The 22,897-nt window shown below is 43.8% G+C and overlaps 1 pseudogene; it reads right to left on the bottom strand.

Moving 5' to 3' along the window:
• The window catches only part of LOC130203552 (ATP-binding cassette sub-family C member 4-like), a 44,458-nt pseudogene extending 21,876 nt beyond the window's left edge, over positions 1 to 22,582 (bottom strand).
• Positions 22,583 to 22,897: the final 315 nt, after the last annotated feature.

Below are 22,897 nucleotides of genomic sequence, written 5' to 3'. Positions count from 1 at the left end.
GACGTTTCAGGACATTAGAAGCATTAGTATCAAACAATTTCTCATGGTTGAGGACTCCAAGGGTGATTTGCACCACTTTTTCAGGCTCAGGAAATATCAAGCCCTCCCAACTGAGGTGGCCCCTGAGGTGGAGATATTAGGTGAGCAGGGCCCCCAATCACACTGAAAGAAGTGGAACAGTGGGGTCCGGCTAGAGTGAGGCGTGTGGCAAATCGCTGTTCCCTGAAAACATCAAGATAAGAGGACGACTCAGAACCGCTCCATGTGTGGGCCCCAGTGTAGTTGGAGGGGCCTTTCAGTCAGGCAAGTGCGATAATGAAGGAATACTGGGGAGGGGGCTGCCAACACTGGAGGTGGCACAGCTCACCTGCACTTCCATGAAGGGCCTCTGGGCCTGGGGCAGCCTCCCACCGCTGGCGCCTTGCTGCCAATACTAATACATTCTAAATCCATTCTCTTCGCTCTCACCGCCAGGCTCCTGCAATCTCCTCTGCTTCCCTTTCATGCAATTAAATAGTGGAAGTGCCGAGCGAGGGGGAGCCCTATCAGCCATACTGCACACACACACACGGCTCCATCTCCACATTCAATTGACACACCTCAATATCATCATCCCCTCTGCAGTGCTTCCACTTTGCTCTTAACACTCTTGCATCCCAGACCTGAAATACAGACATTAAAAACATTGCCTGTGTAGACACAATTAGAATCTCACATCCCTGACAACAGAAGATCTAATGTTCCCTGCATCAACAGCAACTGAGTGACACCTAGCACGATGATGGCCCACTATGTCGATGTGAAAGGGGGACGGTGGAGGTGTGTGTTGACTGAAACTCCACTCCTTGACTGTGCTGATGAGCTGAAGCCCTGGCCTGCAGTCTCTGAGGGGATTAGCCCACTCAATGACACTAAATTACAGGGATCAACATCAGCTCAACACATCCACCTCTGTCTGTGCTGCTCTAACTGAATCACATTTGGATGAATAGCCGTAATAAGTATATACAGTATATCGCTCAAAACTGAGCAACATGAATATATTAAGTCCTGTGAATTTATATAGTCAAGGAAAAAGCAATCTGTAGTCTTATTAAAATCGTCTATACATCTTCTTATCAAGTGGCATTGTTATGAAATATAAAGATTTCAATCACACACAAAGAAATCAACGATTTACACACGGCACAAAAGATAACACAGACACAGGATTCAGATGGCGCAGTGGCATTCAGTGGCTGATACAGAAGAGCTACAATGCCTCTCCATCAATCATAATTCACCAGTGCTGTACTCTATTGTTGGAAACCATATTCACAGAATAACAAATAAGACCTTTGTGCAGTGACGCTTGAAATGGTAACCTTTAACTCCATGAACAGCGATCAAACAGCGGGCGGGTTCGGCAGCAGCACACCTATCACTTACACATGTAAACAGTTGTCAAATCCTTAACGACACAGAGACACACGGTTGCAAATTACTCACACTTATTGCATGAGAGAAGTGGATGTGGAAGCAGTTGCTATGTAAGTGGCAGTTATTGTTATATATTATTGAAAAAAACGAACACATTTAAGGCAGAAGCAAAACAATAAGAAAGACTAAAGAGTGAGAGAAAGACGGCACAACTGACAACAGATGACTTTGTCCGGGTCTTTTCTGTTTGGTTTTACTCAAGTGAATGAATGAAAAATACAGAGCGGGAGAAGAAGAAAAAAAGATGTAAATCACTGAAATGTATTGTTTAATAAAACGTCGTGGTCATGCTTAATCTACTGTTGACTGGACGAGGGACAAAAGAAAGGCACTCTCCGGGACAGTTGTCTATAAACCCAGTCAGACACACAGTGATGTTTGCCCGCCTGGAGGCCAAACGGGAATGACTGGACTGGTCATACAATGGTTACTGATAGCAGCACAACAGCAATCAGATAGCAGTGTCTGTTAAGCCGCACCTTTGCCACGCTATTAAACTGATTATTACATTATTCAAAGTGTTTGTCCTCCTCCCGTGCGTGGATTACCAAGCAAGGCACACCCAGATAAGCCTTCAGGTAAGTCCAATACATAACACAACGGCAGCAGTAAAAACAAAAGCCAAAGAAGACCTGTGGTGTTTGCTCCAAACACAGCTTTGCAAAGGGAAGCTTTGTAGCTGCACCCACTTCTAATGCCACAAGAAACCGCACGCTCCTGAACACCCTCAAATCATATTTAGACTTGTGTTACCAGCTTATTATGACTCATTATACAGATACAAGTTTGCTTCTTGTTGAGAATTCCCACCCGAGCTGATTGTGTTGTACATGCATGTCACTATGAAGAGATTAGACTGAGTAATTATCTTCTGACAGGTGAACAATGCTCCAGAAAAATGTAAGTTATCAAAGTGGGGCCACTTGACAGTTGACTCTGGGTATGAAAGACACATTGTAACTTCACCTAATTAAAAGAGGAATTTGATTGAGTCTATCAAATCATAAGAGAGCAAACTATTTTGTCAATTATTTAAATTAATCTCCAATGAGCCACTCGTGTTTTGTGCTTCCCATTTAAAACGTTTGTGCAAAACACGGCAAAAAAAACACGGCAAAGAAAAGCAGCCCTCCCGGAGTAATATCCAACGTATTTGGAGTGTTTGCACACTTTTAAAATGGTGTACATCTGCCTAATCCAGTGACCCAGCAGCTACAGCCTGCAAAGCTAATGAAATAATCAAAGATTTCTGATACAGCTCACAAAACAAATATGTCAGTATTTACACAGCTCGACAGTCCAAACACAACGCTGCCCAAGATCTAGTGCAAACAGTATTTATTCATAATGATTGATTGCTTGCTTTTTGTTTGGGCTCACAAAGAAAGATAGCACTCTATTTACAATTGGTGTATACATTATGGCTATATATGAAGTCATATCACTCGGCTTTGTGACTGGATTGGCCTCTTGGATACACAGACTTCACCTCCCTGCAGCGACTTTTGTGACAGCAGTTTATTAAAATAAAACTCCATAAACTTCAACAAACAAACAGCTTGTACCAAATGCAGAGCCACGATATTATATATTCTGATACATTTGTTTACGTTTTTTTATTTTCTAGGAATTAAATTCCATAAACAAGTCAATAATATTTGAAAATATTTTAATTATTTGATTATCATTTGTTATATGAAAATTGTAACATTTGTAATCAGAAATTATGTTTTTGTTGTTTGTTTTTTACATGATAACAATAACAAACTGTGAAGTTTTAGAACAAGCAAATTATGGATGTCTGTAAAATGGCTCGGAAACGTGACAAAGTAAGTAACAGGCTGCTCTCTAGTGGTGAGATGTTGGCACAATAAGTTCTACAGAAGATCCCACTGGGTGTTTACATCTCATAATCATATCATTACTCCTGTACAACCTTGACCAGGGAAATATGAGTTATCAATCTAAATGAGAACTTGATGAAGAAATGAGCAACTTACCGATTGGATTGATATCGAAAAAGTGCACCGGAGTCCGAAGGATGGCATTAAACATGCTGTTGTGTAGGGTTTGGGCCGAGCTCACCAGGACATTAAAGAAGAGCATGCTGCGAAGGAAGCCGAACACGGCTGAAGTGGCTGTTAAACCTGCCAAAAGCACAGAAGAAAAATAGTTAAGCAAACCACAATTCTATAGTGGTTCCATCCAAAGTAAACATATTCCACTTAGGTTTATCCTTCAATTATGATTTGTTTTAGTCTTCACGCTGATCTATCACTGTGAATACAAAGCCTGAAAGAGTGAAGAGGCTGGGAGTCCCAAGGAGACAATCAGGGCAAAGCAATAGTAGAGAAGAAGAAAGTCACTGCTATCTCTCTGTACAGCTGAAACCCATGTACACATACAGCGGGCCTTGAAGGCCTTGGGCCACAGCCAAAGAACTGTGGATCTGTTCATTGAATGGCTGGAGTATTCAGAGCCTCAACAGTACATGAAAAGCAACGTGCGTCCAGTGGGCTTCACCTGCGTAAACACCGATGTACAGGTCAAGGTCCAGTTGCTGAGGGAAGCTGCCATTGAGGTGCTCTGTCACATTGATGTGCTTCTGTTCAGTGGCCCTGCAAGTCAGCCACAAAAGAACCAAAAATCCACAAGGATAAATAAACACAACAAAGAAAGAACTCTATAATATAAAAGGCATAATTTAGAACACATCCCTCCGATCCTGAAGCTCAAGGTCGGTTTCAACAAGTGACAGATAATGCCAAGAGAAACAGTTTGTTTCAGTCGTCAACCATTAAACTAAGAACCATTTCCAAGCTCAGAAAATGTCAGTTTTGCTTAAAACACATGCTTTTCTCGAGCATTCGTGTTGTTCACAGGGTGTAAAAGAAACAAAATCTCACCAGTGAGCAAGCCACCAGTCTTGTAGAACAAACGTAATCTAAACAAGCAAAAAAAATATCATGGATCAACAGTTATCAAGACAATTTATTACATCATTCATTTCCTTCTGAATTTAAATAATGATAAAGATAAATATTGCGTTGTATTTTCCCAAAATTGATAGAAAAACACACAAAAATACAAATTAATTGAAGAAAAATGACTCACATGTGATAGGGCGTTGAGTGAAATGAGGACCAAGAGGACCAGGAAGTTAGCGCCTGCCCTGAAATACTTCACATACATACACAGGCCGAGGTTTCCTTCCGAGCGGCTTTCCTCCCCCGTTGATTGCACTACCTACAGATAGACACTCGTGTCAATGGCAGTCTTCCAGCAACACTTCAGATGTGGCTGTAACGAGCAGCCGGGTAAGGGTGAGTACCTTCTGCCCTCTAGTGGCTGATCGAATGGAGAACAAGCCTTTCCCCCACAATGAGATCGCTATAAATACTTTCAGCTTGATGAAAACGGCTTTTTGAGGAATTGAAGCTACAAACAATGTATTGTTTCAAATATACCCTCCGCTCCCTCAATCAAAGAGTAGCGAGAGGAGGAGAGGGAGGACAGAGAGGACGTCGAGTTGTCAGAAAGCGTATGTGGGAAGTTGGAGACCGTCCCAGAGATGGGAGTACCACCCTGCCTCTCCTCCTCCTCCTCCTGGTCCTCCTCCTCCTTAAGTAGGGAGGTGAAGTCGAGTCCAGAGCCCTGCAACTCACTGTAGGTCCCGCATGCCACCATCTGACCCTGACAATGACAGAAAAAACAGCACAAGAACTCACACACATAGCCATGGGAGTGTCAGCATCTGTAAGTGATATGATATCTAAACTGAAGAAGGCCCCTGTCAATATGACCAATACAAAGAAGGTGTAGGATTTATTTTTTTCCGATACATTTAAACACCCACAGAAATGCAAATCCTACCTGACACAAACTCCTTAAACGTGTTCTCCACGTAATAGAATAACATCCTCATTGAGGCTTTTCACAGCACGTTCTTGAATGTCTCCCACCATGCCGGATGTATTGTGACACAATAGCCACAGTTAAGAAAAATGTTCAGATAAAAGTGATACATTTATGTTATAACAATGCATAATATAAATCATTTCCAAGTGTTTTACATGCACTTTCACTGTATATTAAGTCAAAAGGTTATAATCAATATTATTATTTTTGAAATGTCCCCACTGTGGGACGAATAAAGGACTATCATATCATATCATATATTATTCTACTTTCTGCCAAAAAATACTTAAATGACTCAGATTCTAATGCTCATCATTCATATCCACTGTCACTGTGAATCCAAACCGACTACAGCTCATGAACTTGAGTAACTACAAACTTTTTAAAGCAAATGTTAAGTTAGCAGGGTTTATTGTGATATTTAAAAGATTCATTTTGGGTGTACTGTAGTGTTGCTGAAAAGTTATGGAGTTAAGAAATGAAAATTAATTTGACATAATGGATGCATCAAGACAGAGACTGTTGACTCTGCATTCGGTCATGATAAAAACGGTTGAATATAGAATATTCAGAGTAGTTGGCGCTTAATAACCAGCAACACATCTTTGATTGGCTTGTGTGATACACCGATATTCTGATTCATCGTCACCTGAATGCCTCTCTTTACATGTAAACAAACATAAACACACACCTGCTTTAGCACAATAATTTGATCTGCAGCCTTCAGGTACTGTAGTTGATGAGTCACCAGGATACGAGGCTTCTTCCTTAAAAGTCCACAGATGCACCTGAGGAAAACAAATATTTCAATCCAGACATGACAAACTCCAGATGTTACACCTGATTAACTGTTTCTGGATTTCTTCGTGGAAAACAATTGGGAGATGTTAGTGACCAGACTTACTTGCACTGAGAGGGTCATCCAGCAAGTAGATGTCTGCATCCTGATATACTGCTCTAAAATGACACACACATGGAGGTTATCTCTGTCACTTAGAAATAATAATGTGCATTGCTGCAAAGTGATTTGGCACACCTTGCTAAGCTGACCCTGGACTTCTGTCCACCACTGAGGTTGGCACCTCTGTCCCCGACCATCGCCAAGTCACCACCTGGCAACAGGTCCATGTCCTGAACAGGGTCCAAATGCAACCCTTACCAGTCACTCACTGGACTCACCACTAACATGTTTTTCTAATACCTAGACTACAGAGCAATAAATGCAGCGGGGCATGTGATAATCAACAGTGATTCTCACTCTCTTGAGGGCGCAGGCTCTCAGAACTCTATCATACTTCTTGGGGTTGAGCTCTTTGCCAAAAAGGATGTTGCTTCGAATCGTGCCGGGTAAAATCCAGGGCAGCTGAGAGACATATGTCAGCTCTCCTTTGACCTTGACCACACCACTCTGTTACGAACTCAGACACTTAGGAAGTAGGACCCAATTGCACGACCCGGGAGACAGAGATAAAGTATTTGTAAGTACTTTATTTTTCGGTTCTGCCGTGAACAAAATGAAAGCGCTCACGTAGTGAGGGATCAAAAACTTTTCAAGAGCACAACATAACCCGACCTGATCATGGCAAAAGACCAGGCAGACTGACAAGGAACACTGGGAGACAGGGGAATTTAAGCACATGGTAACAAGACACAGGTGGGACCAATCAGGCGCGGGGCTGACACTGATGAGCATAGGAGACAGGTGTGATGACAGGTGAAAACAATCAGGAAGCCTGGAATGAGAGAAAGCGAACATAAATGACATGAACCTCTCTAGCATATCTGTCGGTGCACAACAGTACCCCCTCTAGGGCCAACTCCTGATGGCCCAGGCTGATTGTAAAAGTCGTGGATAAGAGTCTTGTCTACGATAAATGAAGCAGCTATCCAGCTTCTAGCCTCAGGACCGTAACCCTTCCAGTCTACCAGGAATTGCTTGCCCTCCCTATTACGGCCCTCCAGTAGCTTACGGACCTTGTAAACCTCACCCCCTTCAAAGAACTGTGGCGGTGGAGGGGGCTTGCTGGCGGGAACAAGTGTGCTCTCACACACCGGCTTGATTTACTAACGTGAAACGTTGGGTGCACTCTCAAGGTCCTGGGAGTTGCAAGCGTCGACGCCGGGTTGATGACTCTGGACACTGGAAGCGGACCCACAAATCTCGGAGCCAGTTTCTTTGAGGCGACATGGAGTGGTAAGTCTTTGGTAGAGAGCCAAACCTTTTGGCCTGGACTGTAGGAGGGAGCGACCCTGCGATGAACGTCCGCAACAGCCTTCATCCGAGCTGAACTGGAGAAGAGACTGGCGAGCACCAGCCCAAACTCTGCGACAACGTCTGATCATGGCATGTGCCGATGGAACCATCACCTCTTCCTCGTTGTTAGGGAAAAGTGGAGGCTGGAAACCATTGACACAATGGAATGGAGAGAGACCTGTGGCCGCCGTCGGAAGGGTATTGTGGGCAACCTCGACCCATGTGAGGTGGTCACTCCAGGTGGTCTGGTTCGGGAGGCGAGACAACGTTGCGTAGTCTCTAGTTCTTGGTTCAGACGCTCCGACTGTCCATTTGACTGAGGGTGATATCCTGATGACAGGCTGACGGTGGCACCTATGAGTCGACAAAACTCTTTCCAGAAGGCGGAAATGAATTGTGGACCTGTCGGAAACAATGTCATTAGGGAATCCATGGATCCTGAATACGTGATTCATCATGACCTCTGCGGTGACTTTGGCAGAGGGAAGCTTGGTCAATGGGATGAAGTGAGCCATCTTTGAAAATCGATCAACCACTGTTAGAACCGTAGTCTTGCCTCTGGATGAGGAAATCCTGTCACAAAATCCATCGAAATGTGTGACCAAGGACGATGGGGAATCGGCAGCGGCTGGAGCAAGCCCATCTTAACTTGAGATGAGGTCTTATTACACGCACACACGGACAAGCCGCTACATACTCGGCCACATTTTTCTTCATGGATGGCCACCAGAAACGTTGTTGAATCCTGAACATTGTTCTTGCTACTCCCGGATGGCACGAAAGCACAGATGAGTGAGCCCAGTGGATGACCTTGGGTGAAGAGCCTCAGGAACAAACAGCAGATTGTTGGGACACTCGCTAGGCGCTGGATTCATGACATTTGCCTCTTTAACGTCTGACTCCACTTGCCAGGAAAAGGCTCCGATCACCCGGTTAAGTGGAAGGATGGTCTTGGGCTCTACCGCAAGTGGTTCGGGATCGTAAAGACGAGACAAAGCATCGGGTTTTGATTCTGAGACCGGGACGAAAAGAGAGTGTGAAGTTGAATCTACTAAAGAAAAGTGTCCACCTGGCCTGACGGGAGTTGAGACGCTTAGCCTTTCTTATATATTCTAGATTCTTGTGATCTGTCCAGACTAAAACGGTTGCTCTGCACCCTCTAGCCAGTGTCTCCATTCCTCGAGGGCAGCTTTTACAGCTAACAATTCCTTGTTTCCCACGTCATAATTCCGCTCTGCCGTTGTCAACTTCGCGACAGGTAAGCACATGGATGCATCTTGTTGTCTTCTGCAGAACGTTGAGACAGTACTCCTCCAATTCCCTCATTGGAAGCATCCACCTCGACCATAAACTGGCGCTGGGGATCTGGAATGGTGAGTATGGGAGCTGATGTGAATCTATCTCTGAGAAGTTTGAAAGCAAGATCCGCCTGGGGGGTCCACTTGAAGGGAACCTTAGGAGAAGTCAGAACATGCAGAGGAGCAGCAACAGAACTGAAACTTCTAATAACCTTCCTATAGAAGTTGGGAAATCCTAGGAACTGCTGAACCTTTTCCTGGAGTCTGGTGTGGGCCACTGGGATACTGCACTGACTTTCGCAGGATCCATTTGGATATGATTAGGTGAGACTATGTATCCTAAGAAAGACACCTCTTCTGTGTGGAACTCGCACTTCTCTGCCTTGACATATAGCTGATTATCCAGTAGTTTCTGCAAAACTTGGCGGACATGGTTAACATGAGATTTAGCGTCTGGGGAGAAAATCAGTATGTCATCCAGATACACAAACACTGAAATATTCAAGAATTCCCAAAAACCTCATTCACAAAAGCTTGAAAAACAGCGGTGCATTGCACAGTCCAAAAGGCATTACCAAGTACTCATAGTGACCATTCTGAGTGTTGAATCCAGTCTTCCACTCATCCCCTTGTTTTATTCTAACCAAGTGATATGCATTTCTTAAATCCAACTTGGTGAATATCTTGGCGGTTTGAAGCAGTTCAAAAGCAGATGACATGAGTGGCAGAGGATAGCGGTTCTTCACCGTAATGTCATTTAGTGGACTGTAGTCTATGCAAGGTCTCAGAGACCCGTCTTTCTTTCCCACAAAGAATCCCGCTCCGGCTGGAGACGATGAAGGACGGATAATCCCTGATTTGAGTGAAGAGGAGATGTATTCATCCATTGCTGTTCTCTCGGGTCTCGAAATCGAGTAAAGTCTCCCCTTGGGAATGGGGGCTCCCGGTAAGAGATCAATGGGACAGTCAAAATCTCGGTGAGGAGGTAGCGACAAGGCTTTAGACTTGTTAAACGCTTCTTTAAATCATGGTAACAGGAAGGTACCTTGTGTAGATCAGGATAGTCAGGGTGATCTATAATGATCCTACTAGAGTCTGTTGGTGCATTAACAGGTTGCAGTTTACACCTGCCCTTACAATCCTCTCCCCATTCCTTAACTTTCCTGAAGGCCAGTCTATGTGAGGATTGTGGATCTTCAGCCAAGGAAACCCCAAAATAATCGGGTGCTGAGTCGACTCAAAAATATGAAATTGCATGCTCTCGGTATGGTCCTTATTTATAGTAATCCGTATGGGCTCAGTGCAATGGGTAACTGTGAACAACAAGCGGCCGTCTAAGGCACTGGCACTAACAGGATGAGATAGCGGGACAGTTTTATTTTTAGCTGTTTGACTAGGCCCCAGTCTATAAGGCTTTCGTCAGCCCCTGAGTCTATTAACACACCCTGGTCAATGGTCTGATTGTTAATACAAATGTCTACCTGAGTAACAGGTCGAGGAGGAAGTCTGCGGAAACTTGCTCACCAGCGCCCTCCTTTTGACTGGTGAGCACGATCTTTTCCCGGGCATGAAGCGAGTTGATGACCCGGCTGGCCGCAGTAGAAACAGCAACCCTCCGTGACGGCGCTGCCTCTCCTCCAGAGAAAGCCTGGTTCTTCCAAGCTGCATGGGTTCACGGAGTCATTCGGAAGTGTAGTCCTCTGATGGTCCGGTAACATGAGCTGGAAATCCTCCGCTGGCGGCGCGACCCTCCGAGGCGAATTCTGGAAGCTGGGAATAACATCTCGGTTGCGTCGACGCTCCTCTCTCTTTCGAAGACGGTTATCGATCCGGATGGCCACAGCGATGAGGATTCCAGATCCCGGGTGTCTCCAGTGGAGCCAGCTGGTCCTTTATCGGTTCGAAAGTCCTGTCATGAAGGCGTCACGAAGAGCCGGAACATTCCATCCGCTGTCCGCTGCTGCTGTACGAAACTCGATGGCATAATCAACCACCTGACGGTTGAGCTGACGTATTGAAACAGTCTTCTGCTGGCCTCCGTAGCAGGCGATGAGTGGTCAAAATGCGCCTCATAGTCTCTATGAAATCGGCCAATGAGTAACATAGTTCGGTGTCTCTAGACCATTCTGCAGTAGCCCAGGCTGCAGCTCTTCCCGTTAAATGAGACACAATAAACGCCACTTTACCATGCTCAGATAAAAAGCTGCTGGGTTGTGTTGAAAATGCAGATCACACTGTACCAGAAAGGCTCTGCAATTCGAAGAGTCTCCGGAAAATCTCTCCGGAAGAGCCAGCCGTACGGGAGGAAACAGCCTGACCTGGGTCGTCAGCTGGAGTATTGACAGGCAAATTCTCAGCGGTGGATGACGTCACCGGAGGAGCAGACTGTTGATGAGTGAAAAATTATTCATTTGGGCAACCAGTTGTTGAATCTGTGTAGATAATTCTTCCTGAACCCGCCTGGCGTCCTCTCAGCTCTTGTATTTCCGGCTGACTTTGTCCAGTTTTTCCTCGTGATGAAAAATCGTCACGCCCTGTACCGACAGAGCGGCGTGAGCGTTCTTGGGTCGGCTGGGTCCATAATGTGGTCAGTTCGTTCTGTTACGAACTCAGACACTTAGGAAGTAGGACCCAATTGCACGACCGGAGACAGAGATAAAGTATTTGTAAGTACTTTATTTTCGGTTCTGCCGTGAACAAATGAAAGCGCCCACGTAGTGAGGGATCAAAAACTTTTCAAGAGCACAACATAACCCGACCTGATCATGGCAAAAGACCAGACGAACTGACAAGGAACACTGGGAGACAGGGGAATTTAAGCACATGGTAACAAGACACAGGTGGGACCAATCAGGGGCGGGGCTGACACTGATGAGCATAGGAGACAGGTGTGATGACAGGTGAAAACAATCAGGAAGCCTGGAATGAGAGAAAGCGAACATAAATGACATGAACCTCTCTAGCATATCTGTCGGTGCACAACACACTCTCCTGACTCAGTTCTCCCAGGATGGCACTAAGGAGCGAAGACTGACATGCACAAACACAGAACAAAGGCTAAGATTTCAAGAACAATTTTGAGAGATATGCTTATAATCCCTTTCATTTTCCAAGAGTTGAAAGAGTATGAAGATACCACTGGAAATAAGCATGGAACTGAACAGGAGGTAATTAGCCGAGCGTTAAGTTGTTGTTCTGCGAGAAATAGTTACAGCACATAACTCCCAGTAAAGCCACACATGACTAAAATTAAGAATAACTATATAGAAATAGCCAATCGTCTCACTGTTTGTCTCGTTTACTAATGCAAGTCATATAAAGTCATCAGAATAATTTGAAACAGTGTTACAACCAGTTAAAAGTTCCTCGTAGTAACTTTCTACAAAATAATGCCTTCTGCTGCCTGTATATAACTGTCTAGCATCTAGTTGGGCTTTGGCTTGAACAAGAAATGAAAGCACTACTCGGATACAAAAACGGGATTAATTTATGGTAAAATTAAGGAATCTTGCTATTTCCTACTCATTAGAATATGTATGTCTCCATTGTGTCAGTCAAATATAATGGCAGTGACATTTTATTTGGCATTCAACTTCTGATAAAAATAAGTCAAACCTCTGCACTGACGCAACGCTGTACTGCTTATACAACTGATAACATTATATTATCAATGATTGCGTTACAAGTTAACATGTCTCCGATGTCTCATCGCGTGTGCATGACTACTAATCATAGAAGAAAGAAGATCTGACCTTTCCAGCCCCAACTGGTCCAATGACTGCCAGGAGCTGCTCCGGCCTCACTGTGAAAGACACGTTCTGTAAAGTTGGAGCCTCTATCATCTGTAAGAAAAAGTGAATGAACTGAAACATGTGTCATGTAGTGACTAATCACTAAGTCTGTTATTATCGGGTTTACTGAAATCAACAGACCATTCGAGAGGCGCTTCACAATCTGTATAGCGACACTCTTTATCCTTACTTAGACCCTCTCAGGGGGATTTAAGGCGTATTGCATGTGAGCAATATAAAGATAGAAAGGAGAGACACTTTGCCACAACAATTCCTACCGTATCCCAGGAGCATATTAAATCCTGAACCTTCACTATACAGTCTTTCTTTTCTGCCATAGGAAGCCCAAGATGCTGAGGATCAACTTCATCCAGCAGAAGCAAATCCTGAAAAGAAGAATCCCATCCAGATTTGCAATTTGTATTTTATTCAGTAATCAACACACACTGGGTATAAATATGTGGTGCATTTACCTGAATCCGTCTAATGCTGATGAGAGACTCAGAGACTTTCTCTATGGCAAAGGGAAAGAAGAGCGTGATGGTGAGTCTGACCGCCCCGTAGAGGGAAACAGCCATAAACACTCTGCTAGCAGACAACTGGTTTCCAGTCAGCACGAAGATGCAGACGGTGATGAAGACGATGATCTTGTTGGCCACAAAGAAAGATGCCATGTTCAGGCCACGCAGGTAGGAGCTTTTCATGATCTTGGAGATTTCCATTCTGTCCAATAACGAAACATGTTGTCAGTAAACACCGTTTAACGTTTCAATCACAATAACGGCAGCAAATATGTGTTCATGCTTTTCAATTGAAGACCAGTATGTAGGATTTAGGTGGATTCATTGGCAGAATAATATTCCTAACTATGTTTTCACAAGTGTTTAATTACCTGAAACTAAGAATCAGTGTGTTTTTCTGTTTAGAATGAGCCATTCATGTCTATTTAGGGAGATGGGCCTCTTCGCTAGAGTCCATGTTGTTTCTAGAGTAGCACGGAGCGGACAAACCAAACACAGGCTCATGTGAGGGCCTTATTCAATTTCACATTACCTGAAGGCCACTGTCTCTCCGACGCACTTGGAAAGGGAGGGGTGAGGGAGTAAACATTCAATTGGTAGCAATCTGCATCCTCACTGCTGATACGACTATATCCCACACACTGCTCCGCTTAATAAGAGGATATTACAACGACGTGTTAATAGATTTATATGACTTTTGATCAAAAGGGACTCCAGGTTAGTTCACGGTGTACCTTCTGATCTCATTCACCAATGCAGCAAAAGGCTTCTCCCATCCATACATCTTTATAACGCAGATCCCAGATGACTTCGTTCATTGTATGTATTCTGTCATCTGTTAAGACTGCGGTCTCAGCCTTACAACAAGGGACACAAATGGCACCAGTGGAACAAACAATGCTTACCTAAAAGAGACAACAGTATTCTTTATTTGTTGAATCTGGAAACTGACCACAAACCTGAGACTAGAGAACAAGCGTCCGAACATAGTCTGTACTGGCATCAGGACAAAAAAGACAGCGATTCCCGCAAGGGATGATGGGCCAATCGCGTACATCAACAATAATGTCACAGTTGCTGCTTGTATCGGACCGATCCACAAGAAGTGCAAATATAACGTGAGCTGTAAGAAAACGATGGAGTTCAAAAAGTATAAAACATGTAGTGTTAGCCAATAATTTAACAAGATAATTTATCGTCTTCTAGTGGAATCATATCACGATGAGATATCGTAATACACTTTTACGTCATCTAAATTGATAATAACAAAAACATATAAACTCTGATTGCAAATTCAGATTGCATTTAAGTTCTTATTAAAATGGCAAAAAGCTTAGTATTTATGGTTACTTCATATTGACTTTGTTTTCATCCTATTCCTAGAAAACATGTTGTTATTGTGATTTATATTTTTATCAAGATAAGAAATTACTTATTTTTGACAGAAGGTTTTGGCAACGTCGCCCAGCCAGAGTCATACATTGTGGTCAAATTATATTGAACGAGTCACATGTGAAATATAGAAATAAAGATATAAAAATGAGATCCTTTCAGATATTTACCTCATCAAATTTGTTGACATCATTGGATAAGAGGTTGACAATTTGTCCTGTGGTAGTTTTGGCAAATGCTTTGCTGTTAAGACAAAGAGCCTTTGCAGAACAAGGTTGTTAAATCCAGTCATATAAAACACAGGAATATGACATGAGGATATGAGGAATATGAGGATAACATTTCTACACACGTGCACCTCATAACGACTGACCTTCCGATAGATCATGTGACACATGGCCACACGAATCTTCATGCCAGCTCGCTGGACGTGGTAGAAATAGAGGTGATGAAGGACGGAGAGGCTGATGGTTGTCAAGGAGATGCCTACAGCATAGCTGTACACCTCATGCACTGCAGCTGTGTTGCTGTGGTCATTACTCTCAAAGTACTCAATTCTCTTCCCAAGTAGCACCGGCTGAATGACTTTGATAACCTCCTGATTGAAAAGGAGATGGAAGGCAGACGTGTGGGTGTGCAATAAAACAGTTCTTCGTAGACGTTTGGTTTCACTGTGAGATTGCACTGTACCTCAATGAAGATGTATATTCCAATGCGTGCGTATGATCTCCAATAGCACTGAACAAGAACTTTGGCAAGTTTGGGTGGGCGCAGATCTTTTGCTGCCTGTTGAACTTCTCTGTTCCAGTACCTTTGAAAAGTGAAAAGAGAAGCAAGGATTACTCCCAGTCAGTAATCTAAGATATTGATACAGTGTTAATCACAATAATGAACCAATAATGCACTTTGAAATGTTTCTGGAGAAAAAACATTCAGTTTTACATATTTCAAGCAGAATAATTTGCTTGAGTGGATGTTTAAAGACTAAGTATAGGCTAGCACAGATTTCGATGTGGCTGGCTAAATATGCGTTTTTACACGAGATTATATTTACTGATTTAAAGCCCCATTATGTAGTTTTTCCCCTTTAGCGCCCCCTTCAGTTTTTGAGGTATTTAACGTTTACTTCAGTGTCGTAAATACCCAGTTACGATAGATGCAGCCCGGTAGAAGCAATCCGGTGACTGTTTCTATTTTGGATTTATACCAACGGGCAGGAACACTGAACTGGGCCCAGCACCTACCGGACTAGGGTGAAGTAGCGCGGGGATTGAACGCGGCGCCTCGCCACGTTTCCGCCTGGTCGGTCAGCTGTTTGCCGGCTTTTGGGGGGGGAGGGGTGTGTGCGTGCAGTCATTTCCTTTTGTTTGGGGGGACTGCAAAGACTTTGGGGACTGTCGGGATCCGGGGATTATACTTCGTTTTGAGTGGGTTTGATTGTTTGTAGTGTATGTGTTCATTTTGGGGGCTTGCCGATGCATTGAATTTGATTTAATATAATAACATTTGGGTTTCCGCATATCGACTGTGTGTTTTTCTTTTACGACCATTTGAGCAGAGAGAGTTAACACCAGAACTCGCAGATCCGCCCATTCCCTTTTTTTTTTGCGTATTGTACCTTTTCCCCTTGATTGAGTTGCTAAGGGCGAATTGTTACAACATAACCAAAAGAATGACAACATTTAGTTTAGATGAAATACCGATCGCGTTTTCAGCCTATATACGTTGTTTTCTAAATGTTTGAATGTGGAGTACGTGTGATCGAATACAATATTGTTGACAACACCAAAAAGCTACATAAAAAAGCTACCCTTATACTGTAGCTGCGAGCGTGGAGTGGCACGATATGACATTGCGTAATCACTGCCGGAAAGCAGGTCGAAGTACATCCGCCCCGGAGCGGGCGCCTCCAGAATCCTACATAGCGGAGTTATTTCCCCACAGACCCCCGATGGCAATGGCGGAGACGCAAATCGTCATATTAAAAGTCATTGTATCGGCACCATTTTTTTCAAGCTGTTATTTTAAGGTACAATTGTTACATAATGTTACTTTAATTAATTCAGAATTATTTAAAAAAGTGACTGTCCCCAAACCCTCAATTTGTCCCCGATTCAGAAGATGTCAAGGCTGAGAGGTGACAGGTAGTGATGGGCACATCCACGAGTCTCTGGTAGGCTACTAAACACTTGGATGATGTCCCGGTGGAGAGGGAGGGCACTCCAACATGGCCACTGCTCAGTATGAGAATATAGCTCTGATTATTGTTTGGATGTAGCAGTTTTGAGTGCTATGCCTTTGCTGAAGTTGTGGATCAGATCTTGGAGATTGCCCAAACCTACCCTTTACATTCAGGGAGTTGCATGGCTGTGAAGAATAAGAATCTGATTTAAATCTGAGCAGTATGTTCATGCACATATGTGCCATCATTTCATAAGAAATACTAGATTATGTACTAACATAGGGAGGTGCACAGGTATGCATGGTACCAGATTAACTTGTGCTTATGGTTGATAATCAGTTTTGTCTCATTTTGCAAGATAAAGTAAAATCTCAACTGATCACAAATAATGCTGGAAACAACAGAGAACAATCAAGCTAAAGAGGTCTTCATTCAATGCCTTACCATTGTAGCTCCTCCCCCAGTCGATGTGAAGCGTCCTCTGGGAGAACGTTATACATGTCATCTTCTTCCAGTTTCCTCTGGTACCCAATTCTGAATAAGGGATGCAGCCAACTGGAGAGATATTTACATGAAAATAAGCTCAGTAGTTAAAAATAATGATTGAAATTATTGTTCACAGACTATTCTAACTTAGTTTTAGCTCAATGAGAAAGTGTGTAACATTTACATTTTTGAATGTATTCTGTGTGTGTAAATGTTCCCAAAATGGTAGTATCATATGATATGGCAGGTTGTGTAATAATGTTATTATGTCACTTTAGTAAAATGGCATGGGCTTAAGCAGGCAGAGGACAGTGAACGTGTGTGGGTGTAACTAGGAAGAGGGGATTGAATATGCTTGTGTAACTTGGACAGTAATGTACAGGACAAGGGACATTTTATTCATTTTTATTCAGAAATAACAGTTTCTCAACAGTTCCATCTTATCACCTATCCTTCTCTCCTCACTCTCCTAACTCTCCAAACTATCTCTCTCTCTAACCTCTCCAAACTCTCAACCAACAACCCACATTTTGAATGGAGCCTGAGGGGTTTATATTGCTGTCAAACCTCCCGGCAAAATCTGAACCACTTCCCGAAGCAGTCACGTGGTACAGCCGGGCAGCGAGGCTTCGGACGTCATCATTTTTGGCTCCTCCCCTAAATGAAGAAAGCCTCGATACGCGCTTCGAGGAAACGCCCCCTAATGGAGGGGGCGTTTCCTCACACGCTTCGAAGCGTCCGCACATCTCGTAACAACACAAGAGTAAAGTCTTTTTGTTTTGCTTTAAACCTGGAGTCCATCCTGTCTTTGTCTGCACCTGAGCCTCACCCTGTGAAACCCGTGACAAACGGAGCTTGTTTACAACAAACGTGTCAGGCGAGAATCAGTGGCGGTTCGTCCATAGAGGGCGCTAGGGCGCCGCCCCTCTTAAAATTTTGAGATGAAAAAAAAAGAAGAAGAAAAAAATATATATATCCTGTCAAAAAACATTATATGCCAAATCATTTAAATAGTAAATATACCGTGTTGACGCACTAAGTGTGTGGGAGACCGTCAGCCTGTCAACAACCACTTAAATTGATGTGAAAAAATTAGGGCTGTCAGCGTTAACGCGTTAATCTATGCGATTAATTTGGCCGCGTTAACGCACTAAAATATTTTAACGCAATTAACGCAACTTTTTTTACTTCCGGTGTTCGTTGAAGTTTTTACACTCAAACCGAGTGTCAAGCCGCAGCGGTTTAACACTGTTTCCGTTTTTAAAACAATTATTTTTCCGAGAAAATAAGAAGCAGAAATCAGTTTAACTCGTGGATGAATCAGTCGGGTTTCCTCCTGCTCCTCCTTCCTCCCGTCTCCCCCTCTGATACACAGAGGAACGGAGGGCGACGTGTCGGGTGACGCGGCGCGGAAAGAACTCGTCACACGAAACCTTCAACGTGATTGGTCAATCCGTTTGTCTGTCAACATTTTGGGGGAAAAACAACCAATGAACTATCAGTAAATCACAAAGGACCTCCCACCTCACAGGTGAGGCTCTATAGCAGCCTGTCAGTCAGAGAGCAGAGAACACGGCGCGAGGACAATGAGCCTCATTGAATAGAGCTGAGATTGTTCTGGAATGTTTGATGTGTAACACATGAATATGTCATATGCAAACGCCTTTAAAAGGTGAATTTAATTTTTTTTGTAAAATGGAGAACATGCCCCCAGCCTCCAGAGGGTTAACGTGACATATGTGAATGTCAGTCAGTTACCAAGGCCACTGGTTCTGCTGTGTTCAATGTTAAAGATGACAGGACCAATGGGGTCTCAATATACTTCTTTTTTTTTACTAATCTGATGTTTCACTGAAGAAACAATTTATCATCCACAATATTAAATACCTCGCTGGCACTTTATAGGTAGGAGCCTCTTTGAAAACACAGCTCTGTGTGAAGTTTGGTCTTTAAAAAGAATGAACTTTTAACTTTTAAAATGTGCGATTAATTAGTTAATTTTTTTTAATCGATTGACAGCCCTAATTACAATACATTTGGCAATGATAGCAATGCTGTTGGACTTTAAAAGCAGTGTATATGGTTTGGCACGGGCATATTTTGAGTTCTGATATTGGGCTGGTTGTGTCACACAGACCTGGCAACCCTGCTGCCCAGAGCTCCACGGAGGTACGCTTGCAACATAGCTAGCAGAAGCTTTATGTTAGTATGGCGTCGGCGACTGAAAACTCTGTGGTATCTCTACACCAGGGGTTCCCAGACTTTTTAGGCCACGCACCCCCTTCTGCATCCCGACCGAGTTCACGCACCCCCAATCCCCCACACTTTTTCTTTTTTTTGCTCCGAGAAGAGTTGTTGACGGGTGGGGGGGGGGGGTGCTAGTGAGTTTTTCTCGTGAGTGTGCTCACCTGTGTGCGCGGATGTGTCGGCGCGTAACACGGCAGAGCGATGCGCGTTATGGGAGCGGCGGCGCTGGGCTTAGCCCAGAGGAGTGAAGCAGCGAAATTTGTAGACATAGAAACACTCAGACAGCAGCTTGCTGTTACGTGCGCCTGCTGCCAGTCTGACTCCGCTGTTTTGGGTGAATGACGTCACGTGCGACCTGGAGGTGTTAACCACTTGTGTGCCAAATCTTCTTTTTTTTTTTTATTTACGTTCGGGGCTAATTAAAAAACATCCGGGGCTAAGCCTAGGGACGCCACTGAGTCTCACGCTCAATGCGTGACACTTGAGAGCCCTGAGAATGTTTAATATTAATTATTACACCATTAGACCGCCATTACATGTTTCCTCTCGCGCACCCCCTAGAGACAGCTCGCGCACCACACTTTGGGAATCCCTGCTCTACACCAAACACCTTTCAATCGACGGTCAGATATTGACAAGAAGAGGCTGAAAGAGTTGGGACCCGAACATCCGGATTAAAAAATTCTGCAGCAAAGCGCTGACCGCGGGAGGACGTACACCCGGAGGTGCTCCTCAAGCCTATATGCTAACCGGAGCTGGTTAGCTGAATGCTCCATGAGTAATTCGTTTTTTGTTTCCCCTGTCTGTTATTCCAAAGTCCTGGGACTGAAACTCTCTGGACTACAACGGGGTGAGGGATCTACAGAGCTTCAGGCCACGTTTACACATAGCCGGGTATTTACAGAAACTAAGATTTCTGCCCCTCCGTTTTCAAAAATAACGTTGTACACACAAGGTCGTTTTCAAAAAAGTTTCTGTTTATATGAACCCGCATAAATACGCCCCCGGGCGCCGTCATAACTATGCCAAACCTGTAGTCGGCAGTGTAACGAGAAGGATAAAGACATGCAAACCAATCAGAATTCTCAAGACTCGAGACATCCGAGGAGTGTCCTCATGTCAAGGAGGAAATAACTCGGGCGTACCTGACTACGAAAATGAAGGCAGTCGACACTGGACGTAGGAGCCAGTGTTGCCAGGTCCGCGGTTTTCCCGCGGAATTGGGCTACTTTTGAAGTGTTGCCGCGGGTTGAATTTGTTGTCCGCTGGTTCGGGTAGACCGATTTTGCATGCAAATTACATGAATATCTTTAAATAAAAATCCATATTTTAAATGAAATAATTTATTTATACACAAATCCTACCAAACTGACTCCAGATCAGCACGTACACACATGGACATTGGACACGTCCACATACACACACTTTAAAAGCAGTGTATATGGTTTGGCACGGGCATATTTTGAGTTCTGATATTGGGCTGGTACACACAGACCTGGCAACCCTGGTAGGAGCGGCCAAACTAACTGTAAACATAGGACGCTCACATGACGTAAAGTATTTTTAGTCGCATACTATGACGTTTGACAACCTAAAACTCCGTTTGACCTAGTTCACACGCAAACACAAAAACTGAGTTTTCAGAAATCTCCACTTTGGCCGCAGTTTTTAGAAATGATCGTTTTCCGTGATAAAACCTCCGTTTTTGTGTAAATGAAAGGCCAAAACGCATGAAAATATATGCGTTTTCCCATCGTGTAAACGGGGCCTCAGACAAGTGTAAAGCACGAATCTTGCCGCAGTTATCTAGCTAAGAGCATGGAGCTAACTCGCTAACAGCATGAAGCTAACCCCGTTTGCATAGCAGCAGAAGAAGACCGAACTGGCATCGAAACACAACGAAGAAGTTCTGAAAAACAGACACATTCCCTCAAGAATAATGAAACAGGCTAGTTACAGACATGATTGACTTTAACCAGAGAGTTATTGAGAAGTTTGACCACTTTAAAGAGAGGAGGCTACTTGTCTTTACACGTAGTGGCTCTACTCCGTCACCCAATGTAACATGTGATCTCTTTCTGACTATTCTGCTCTGAACCTCTTTCATGTGAGGGTGAAACTCTTTTATTTTGCAAACCTCTGAAACCCAACCCCATGTTCCTTAAAGCTGCTCTGAACCTCTCATGCCCAAAGTCACAGTGTGTTGATAGTTGTTATTGGACCGTGTTGAGCACGCTGTGTTCTTGAAATAAAGCTTTGTGTTCTACTATATTCTACTCAAAACCTCTTTTCTTCTCATTGTTGAGTGCTATTTAAACTGCGCCCCCCCCCAAAAAAATTTCACCAGCCGCCACTGGCGAGAATCCCCTGGACCTCTGCAAGAAGTCCGGCCTACGCCCCGAATCCATTTGATTTAATGAATATCATTTTCATATGTGTGTTTTAACTGGTCCTTGGCCTGCTGTCGTTTTGCGAAAGTGACCCTCCGGGCAAGCAAGTTCAGTATCCTTGCCATTAACTTGTTTTTTAAACAGAAGTGGAATTGTCCATTGTAGTACACTTCCAACAATTGAAAATGTATAATTTACATAAAGTAATAAAAGTATAAGTGTTTATTTCTGTCTCTTTACTATGTTGAGAACAGTGCTACACAACTGAAGTTATAATTATGGAAACTACTTTTACTGTAATAATGAAACAACTGAATAGCACACTGTCATGCTCCATGAAGACTAGGGGGATATATTTATACTCGAGAGCCCGCGCGCCCTCCACAGTGTGCTTTATGTTGACGCACAGACGGATGCTCAGCAGCGACCTGCTATCACATCCAGGGGACAGCCCGTCTTCTGAATGGCCACTAACTGTCACACAGGAGAGCTCTCCATTCAATTAACGTCAAACACGGCTGTCACTGCGGGCCGCTTTTCTTACCAGAAGAAAATCTTGGAGAGAAGATTAGCTGAAGCCCACGGATTATCCTTCGCCTCCTTCCGCAGTGGTTCCATGCCCCCCAACAGTGAAAGCAACCCGAGGCCTTTCTCTGCAGGCTTTGGGGCAGGGGGGTATCGACAAAGACTCATGAGAAAGACCCTGACAGACGGCTTCTGTGAACTCCAATGTGTGTCAATATCCCACCTCCAGACGCCAGGATTACTAGCGGGACGCGCAGCCGGCTTGGCGTCAGTGTTGCCAACTCCTCAGTAAGGGAAGGAGCGATTGGCTGTCCTTAACGTCACCAGAAGTCGTCATCGCCTAATTTGTATCATTGTAATCGAAGGAATATAATGAAATAGTAATACAATATAACCCTTTTTTGTAGTGTCAAT

This window comes from Pseudoliparis swirei, chromosome 2, assembly GCF_029220125.1.
Source record: "Pseudoliparis swirei isolate HS2019 ecotype Mariana Trench chromosome 2, NWPU_hadal_v1, whole genome shotgun sequence".
Classification (NCBI taxonomy): Eukaryota; Metazoa; Chordata; class Actinopteri; order Perciformes; family Liparidae; genus Pseudoliparis; species Pseudoliparis swirei.
This window is presented reverse-complemented; position numbering and strand designations above follow the sequence as displayed.